Source organism: Drosophila kikkawai, chromosome 2R, assembly GCF_030179895.1.
Source record: "Drosophila kikkawai strain 14028-0561.14 chromosome 2R, DkikHiC1v2, whole genome shotgun sequence".
NCBI classification, from domain to species: Eukaryota; Metazoa; Arthropoda; class Insecta; order Diptera; family Drosophilidae; genus Drosophila; species Drosophila kikkawai.
The window spans coordinates 11,583,066-11,591,923 of NC_091729.1; the positions used below are offsets into that span (position 1 = coordinate 11,583,066).

Consider the following 8,858-nt stretch of genomic DNA (forward strand, 5'->3'; position numbering starts at 1 on the left):
TAAATGATTTCGATATTATTACTGGTGTATATCGATACAGCGACGAAAAACACTGATGTTTTTAAATCGATAATTTGTTGTATGTTGTCTAACATATTCTAATGGAGTTTTTCAAATTCAATACAAAGCATATTTCAGTTTCTAGTATCAATTGTTAGAATTTCAAGTTAAATATATCCCAAAAGTCAGAACCCTATTTTTCGAAAGACTTCCTGCTTCTGTTTATATACGAATCCATTTTAATATAGCTCAGAATCATTTACTAGGCCACTAGTTAAGAGATTATAAACTCCCCATACTTACAGCCAAATCATTAATAGAAATTATACATAACTTATACAACAAAGACTTCTATAGTATTCAGTTATCCCATATTTACAGACCAGCCTCCCTCACAAGTTCCACATGGCGTCTGCGTTGTGCGATCAGAAATTCGATGCTCGTTAATCGAACGATTGCCGATGGCGATAACCTATTTCAGCGCGGGGCTTGCGATAACCCGGATCACACTGCGATCATGATCTCTGATCTCTGGGCATCAATGTGGGAAGTGCGGTAGGTATAAATAAACAGCGATGGAATGGAATAAAAATAAAGGAAAAATTATTCGCATGCTAAAGTGATTCGACGATTTGTCGGACGTTGATTCTTGTCTCTGGGTCGATGTGATTTTATTTGATTTGATTTTCTACACTTTTTGTTTTTTATTTTCCGATTTTTTTTTCAAGACTTTTTGTTTTGCGATGCGCATTTGTTTTCATTAAAATGTATAGCAATTTCAGACATGTGACGCAAGTCGGACACTCGAAAGAGCCGAGCGGAATAAAGAGCCTGATAACGAGGGCAGAGCGGAAAAAAATCGGCGGAGAGGAATGCCCAGGGAATATATGTACATACATACATACTATATGCAATCAGATGTCCGAATCTCGCACTTTGGAGTTCCAGATGAATCTGGACCGGCGCCTGGCTAAATATATCCGATATTTGTTTATGGCGCACGGACCAGGTCTGCAACCGTGCTAATTCGGTTTATCAAGTACTATAGTATATATATCTATGTATAATGCCAAATCGGGGTGTTCGCTAAACAATTTTGTGCTGCCCTCGTTTAGCGCACTGGATTCTCTGACTAATGATGATGATGAGAATGATGAAATCAGCAACAATTGAACAATAGTTGGTTTACAATTTAAATTTTTTATCAAAATTATGCAGTCATATTATTTGCTCCGACTAATTAAATGTTTCATTACTTATTTACAAAGAATGCACGTAATTTTCCAGCTGTAATTTGCATGGCCATAATTGAGTTATATAATGTAAACAAGAGCTGTGAAAAAAAGGGAACTTTTTCATATTGCAATTACAATGATTTATTTGTGTGCAATTTTTATTGATTGTTTTTAAGAGGTGTGAGCAATTTATATTGTTTTTTTGTGTACTCAATATACAACTTGTTTAAATAGTAGTTAATGCAATTAATATTTTGTATTTCCAAATGTATAGGGGTTTTAATATAATATAATATTAAAATAAAATTATTAACTAACACAAGTCCCTTAAATAAGCCCAACTAATTCTACTTCATTAGCTTAAACCCAATAAACATCTATACAAAAACTTATACTTTTTATAAAGCTTCATGTTTCTGGCAATGAACTAACTATTCAAATGTTTTTGTTTTTCATACGTCCATTACTTTTAATTTATTTATGCGCATTTTAATTGATTTTCTTTTTTGGGGTTTGGCTCTTTAAAGCATGGTGTTCGCTATGGTTTTTGTTTTTCCAACTAGTAGTAGGTGGTGCTCGGGGGGAAAAGTGCAGTTGCGAGCTCTCATATTTTTTATTTCTCCCTCATTTTGCTGGTGCAAGCTTTTAAGAGTTGTTTGCTAGTTTTTTTTTGTTATACCCTTCAAGGGTATTATGATTTTAGTCAAAAGTTGGCAATGCATTGAAGGAGTTATATCTGATCCTCAACAGTCGAGTCGATTTAGCCAGGAACGATAAAAACTAAAATGTACCCATTTTATAATTTTTATAAATTATTGAAAATTAACGTTTAATTTTTAAAACTTTTGAATTTAGTAATTCTACTAATTAAAACGAAACTAATTTCATGAATTTTTTAAGCTTCAATTTATTCAAAATGTTTTAAAATGAAAATACCGATAAATATCGATTTAACCAACTCAAATATTTCAGGATTTTCTGGAGGACATAAGTCTGTGATCGCCAAGTCGTAAATATTTAGACTTTCCATTAAAACCTTATTAAATAATAATGAAATATTGTAAAATTATGTTACTACATTTTTCAAATTTTCAGAATGGGTTTTAGTTTTAAAACTCTTTAAACATAAAACAAATATTTTTAATTTTTGTAATTTTAACACAGAAAAGCTTTCCAAATAAAAGTTAAGGCTTTTATGATCGATTTCTAAACCAATTACAAAATGCAAGAGTAAACAAACTTCGGTTTAGCTTCCATTCTTGTTTTATTTTGCAGTTGGGTGTTTGGTTGTATGTGTGTGTTCCACACACACACAATTTTCGCCAGTGCCTGCACTTGAACATTGTTGCTTTTGTGTGCCGCCCACCTGGCTGCCTCTGGGCCCCTGTTTTTCCCTCTCTCAGCAGTTGTTTTTAAAAACTTTTGTTTTTTTTTTCTTGTTCTCCCCCGCCAGAAGCTTACAGGAAAATTTTTATGGCTCTCATGTCCTTGTTTTTTTTTTTTTTTTTTGAGGGCGTGGCAGCTCTCGAACAAGTGAAATAGAAAACCCAACGAACCCATTTTTAAAGTTTTCTTGAAGCATTTTTTTTTCCTAAACTTGGCTTTAACCATTGAACTCACGCTTATCGAGGATGTTCTTGCCCCGGTTTTTTCTTTTCTTTTTTTTTTGTTATAGTTATAGTTGTAGCGGAAGTTTCCAGCAATAACAATAACAAAGGGTGCACAACTTTGCCAGGACAAGAAAGAAAAAGTTGCGCTGTTGGAGAAAAGTTTTTAGCGTAGTTGGAAATTCTTTTCTCTTCTCGATTATATGGGGAGTTTTATTTTTAGTTTTCTTTTTTTCTGCCTTCTCTACTAAGTTCTTCTGTGTTGAAGCTTGCAAAGTGAGTTAAGGTGCTTAAGTTTTGGACCGTCTTTATTGTTAGTCGCTTTTTATCTATTTCTTTCTATATATATATATATTTTTTTTTTTGTGCCAGAACTAAACGCCACGGGGAGCTGCCTGGAAATTGGAGAGCTCCTTGGCTCGAAATGCTGGAGAAAAAATTTAATAATAAATCTGAGAATGAAATATGAAATTGCAATGTGCCAAAAAGGATGTTGTTGCACATTTCTACGGATGTTCATATTTCATATTTACCATCCGCACATTTTCTTTTGGCGCTTACGCGCTCTGGCGCTGGGCGCTGGCCTTTGATGCAATTGAAGTTACGAAGCGAAATTGAATTTTAAAAATTTGCATTGGCCCAAACAAGATGGAAAACGGAAACACAACCAGAGCAAGAACGCAAAACAAACAAAAGCACAAACAACAACTGAATGGACAGATAAATCCTGGCTGGCCAGCGGGAACAACAACAACAACAACAACAACCGCAGCAGGAACCAGCAGTATGACAGCTAGAGGGGAGCTGAAAATGGAATTTATTTAATAGCATTCCGCGCAATAAACTCTCGCAAAAAATACAAACAACAAACGCACACACACACACACACACTCACTCGCATAATCAAATAAAACAACTTGGACATGCAATTTTATGGCAGGACGTCGGCTCCCTTTTCCAGCAGACTCCCCAAACCCCAGCCAGCCCTTTATGCCACTTAGTCCCTCCTCACGCAACACAAACAGACATAAAAACAACAAAAAAATAAAATAAAATATGAGAGAACAAAATTGGAAGTTAATTTCGGGCAGCCGAAGTTTGTATACCCTTCAAAGTTGGCAATAAGAATTTTAAATCGATCATTACTAAGTCAAAAATGTTGTAAACTTTAATTCAGAAACCTTTTCCGTGTGGGTCTTTATTAGGTTTACAGCCAGAAAGTTTAAATTTTAATAACTAATTATTTGTTTAATTAAAAATAAAAAATATATATAAATTGAAACATTTGTCCTTTATCTAGTGTTTATAGCTAGATCAACTCTGCTGTTGATGCTAATCAAGAATATATATATGATTTGTCTCAATGCGTTGCAAACTTTTGAATAAAATTATAATACCCTAAAAGAGTATAAAAATAAAGTGTGGCAGACGAATTAAGGAGTACCCTTAAATATCAGTGCTTATAAAATTATAGTGATCAGAGCTTAATTGATATGTATATCCACATTTAATATGTATTTAGAAATTATATAATTTTTTTATAAATTATTTTTATTAACCTAAAAATATATACATATGTCCCAAGGAAATAGATTTGTATTATATTTAAAAATATTTTAAAGTTTACTAAAAGGCATCTATCAAAACTATTAAAAAATACGTTCATGAGTTATTCAAATTATGATTTATATATTTTCTATATTGTCCATTTATGACAATAGTATTCCTACTAAAAGCTTTTTGTGTGAAAGAACCCCTAGCTTTCCAAATCAATACATTTCGATTTAAAAAAAATACCCCCAGAAAGTTTATAGAAAGGGTAAATAAAGAGAGGGGCAAAATAATAATAAAAATACAAAGACCGCGCACAACATTTTTTCCATTAAGGGCCCCCAAAAATGCCCGGACAGCTAAAAGGGGGGACTCTGTGATCAAGAGTTGGGGGCCCTGAGCCGATACAGGTTCTCCTCGGAGATGGGGAATAAAGCCGAATCGAATAAAAAAAGGGTAAATTAATAAGCACGTCGCTCTTTAAAGTTCAAACAAAATGCGATGAAAAAGGAGACTATATAAATATATATATACATATATACACAAGCACGACCGATGAATGAAATGCATATTTAATTATTGTGTAAATCATCTTTTTTATTATTTCGATTTTTATTTTTTATGGTGGATTTCATGCATTTGTTTGTTTGCTGCTAATGGCGCCTGTCGCATTAAATAACCGCTTTAATGATAATTTAATTTCATCAATTTCACAAATAAAATAATTTCTTATTTAAATAAATGCATATCGGTAATTGTATTATATTGGTTTGTGGGGTAGGTAAATCGCTGAGGTAATTGATAAATATATTTTGAATAATTTAAAATATTTAAAGAATAATTGAATATATATTGTATATTTTCGATTTAAGTTTATTAAAAATGTGTGATTTCAATAATTACATATATAATGAGCAAGTGAACGCGGCAAAGCTGTATGTAATTGGTAAACATTTTTAATGGAATTCCCACCCGCATCCAACACTAATGCCAGCGCCTCCAATTTCAAGTAGAACACAGTTGCTATCGCACTTTTGCACCTGGCTAATTTCCATCCATAAGAAACGCTATTTAAATAGGTATTACGGTGCTAGAAAGGCTTTCCAGCAATCAGCATTAGGTAAAAAAAAAATTAAGAAATCTACAGTTCAGATTGTAAAATGCAGCCATGCAGCTTAAACTTAAACTGCAGGCAACCTATAAGAATTTTTTGACTAAATATGAGAGCTCTTAGCTCTATAGCCTGTAAAATCTTTTATGACTAGATCGAATCTCCTGTTGATATTCTGCAAAAATATACATATCATTATTGGTGGACAAAAATGTAATATAACCTTGTACTATTACATGTCTTTTAAGTCAAATTCTTAACCGCTATAAGAAATAGCAGAAACAATCTTGAGTTCCTCTTAGACTGAACCTGGACTTATGCAACCTTCAATTGAAATATAAGCGATATTTTATGATACATTTGAGTTCGTGGCAGACATATGTGATTGAAACCGAATGAAACCAAACTGTCAAGTTGGAATTGATTTAACTTAATTGAATTTTCAATTTGTCTGCCGATCCGGTAACCGGTAACCGGTTTCAACCGAGCCCAGGCAAACCAACCCATCCATCCAACCAATTGAGCAGACTGTATTTTAATATTCTAACTGATCGACGACAACGGCGGCAGTTAATAAACCCCGATTGTTCCGATACTGACCTGTGCTCCTGGGTGCTTCGGCCTATTTCAGTTGACTTCTATTAATCCAACTCATGTGTGCAGCTCGTGTCGTTTTGTTGAGGAATCGTTGTATCGATTTAAAAATGTGGAAACCAGGTGAAAAGTAGGGGCTTTGGGGGAATTAAAGCCGGATTTTGGGGTGGGGGGATTGTATAAGGGGTTTTAACTTCAGGAAAAACACATTGGGTTTCAGGCACTTTTCTGGACTTTCTTTAGGCTTCTTTCTTTGACTTTCTTCACTTGCTTTTGAAGCTTTTTAAGAGCACTAATTTTTGAATTGAGCAATTGTGTAGAATTATTTGAAGATTTATTTTCTGTTTGATATATTTTTGTTGTGCTTTTTCGCTTTTGCCACTGTACTTTAGGGCTGTAATAAAAATTATAATTAATCAGGTGTTTTTTTTAATTTATTGTGTATTTTTCTTTGCTAACTTTAACTGTGTTTTGTCACATGTTTATTTCGGAGTGGTTAGCTTTTATTTTCATGTGTATAATGAAAACAAATAGATATTTTTTTAAGTTAATCAGCTGTTTTGTTGTTTGTTTATTTAGCTAAATATTTTATGATGTATTTTAATTAGCGTTAAATTAATTTTATAACACTTGAACTTTAATTGGGTTTTGATTTATATTATTATTATTATTTATATGGTTTCAGCTGTCACACTTTTTTTGTGGTTATAAATACTTTTTTAACCAATTCAATGAATTCCATTTGTTTTTGTATGAAATTAATATAATCCACTACTTTTTCCTTTATTTTATCCACAGATGGTTGCCATTGTTATATTTCTTATTCACTTGTTTTTTTGGAATTCTTAAGATCACATTACGGTTATTTAATTTAGTATTTCTTTTCATTTTATCGTGTTTTATTTTCGTAGCGGATCTTGGCGCTTTTTTGCATTGTAAACATTTACAGAATTTACAGTATTCAGATCAACAAAAATTTCGCCTCATGGCCACTGCGCCGGCAGCGACGTCAACTGAGGCGTTGACGTCGAAAGGCGACACCATTTCACCGGCGACGAGCGAAAGAGACGTAACGAGTGCCAGAGCGCGAGTGAGAGGGAGTTGGCGAATCGAGATCACACGCTGCGCTGCAACTGTTGCCGGAGCACCAGCGCACAGGCATCAGCAAAAACAACAACAAATTGCTTGAAAAGTTACCGCTTTTAATGCAACTTTTCGTAGCTGCGACCTTGGATTTGTTAGCTTTTAGAGCTGAACTCTTGGACTGGCGGCAGTCCCCATTGCTTTAACACCTTCAAAACGCTTATCCAATTGTTTGCTTTTGCCTTTGTTGCTTGTTGCTGCTGCTGCTGGCGCTGGTGCTGCTGGCGTCAGCTGCTGCTGGGCAGGTTGCACCGTGGCACTGTTGGATCCCTTTTTCGGTCGTATTTTGAACAATATTTACGGTATTCTCGCGGTGTTTTAAGGAGTTAATCATAACACATTAGGGCGGAGGCAAAAGTATCTTGTAGAGGCACGATTTTTTCTGAGCGTTTTCTCTGCCGACGTCGCGGCCATGTTGAAATAAACAGCTGACAGTAGTGCTGCCGGTTTAGCTTACTTCAAGCTATATCTAGCTAATTAAGCTATTGTATTAATAAACTTAATTGTTTTATGCGGGACATGCAGTCGGTAAAACAATTTATTTAATAAACACAAAGCTTTCCTTTTAGTGAGCTAATGCCAAAATTAAAGAAGAGTTTTAGGTCAACTATAACATTTATGTATAAACAAAAAGAATTTAAATACAAGGCTGACGGTTATTAGTAACCAAATTAAATAAATTAATAACTTCCATTTGAGTGTAGCTTTTTTTTAATGAATGTTTTGCTCATTATTAGCTTATTTTAGCTTTTTTTCGTAATCTAGCCTATTCATCACTGGCAAAAATTGAAACTGACCGTGTTTGGTGCATGAAAAATACAAAATGTGTGACCGTTTCTCGGTGATAAAATACGATAGATAGGCGGGTATATTTTAAATTATTTTATAATCGAGTATTTAAAACTAATGAATCTTTAATTTAGCAATAAAAAGCTTTAATTCATACAACCTATTTCGCCACACTGGTTTGTTTGGAAACTGCTGTTTTCAGTTGCCCATATTTGTAGTATTTCGTCAAGGAAATACCCAGACTATTTTTAGTTTTTTTTTTCGAATATATAAATATTACAAGTTAAAAATAAAAACGTTTTTATCTACCCTAAAATTTCACCTATTAAGAAAAACAATGATCTGTGAACACTAACTGGCTGCATGAAAACTGGCATAAACTTGCATACAAAAGGTTATAAAATTGGCTAAAACTGTTAAAGGCATTGGTAAAAAGGTGGGAAACTTCGTCGTTCAAAACCGTTATTTCTGTGACGTAAAAGATAACTGAAATGGAATATTTTTTATACAAAAAATAAAAAAGAAGAAACTTGTCGCTTAAGGATAACTAAATAAATTCATAAATAATTAAGTAAAGTCCGTTTTTTAATTTCAAGATAAATCTCATAACTTCTATTAATTGGAAATTAAGAATTTCATAATATTGTTTTTTAGTTGTCGTAAAATTTAATAATTAAATAAATAACGTAAGCCTGCCAAATATGCTTCGGATATTATTTTACAGTCTGAACTGTTCTCAAAGTCTATGATAATAATTGCTGGAAATATTAAATATTATCTATAATTTCGAACAAAGAAATAGTGGTTTCCATTTCCAATTTAATATAT

The 8,858-nt window shown here is 33.2% G+C and overlaps 1 protein-coding gene across 1 annotated transcript in view; it reads right to left on the reverse strand.

Moving 5' to 3' along the window:
• The window catches only part of LOC108078098 (uncharacterized), a 75,218-nt gene extending 67,565 nt beyond the window's left edge, over positions 1 to 7,653 (reverse strand). The window contains exons 1-2 of the mRNA XM_017171692.2: positions 7,543 to 7,653; positions 6,105 to 6,492 (exon numbers count right to left, since the gene is read on the reverse strand). The gene's annotated coding sequence lies outside the window, so the exon portion shown is untranslated. The remainder of the gene's footprint in view (positions 1 to 6,104; positions 6,493 to 7,542) is intronic.
• Between the last annotated feature and the right edge of the window lie 1,205 nt (positions 7,654 to 8,858).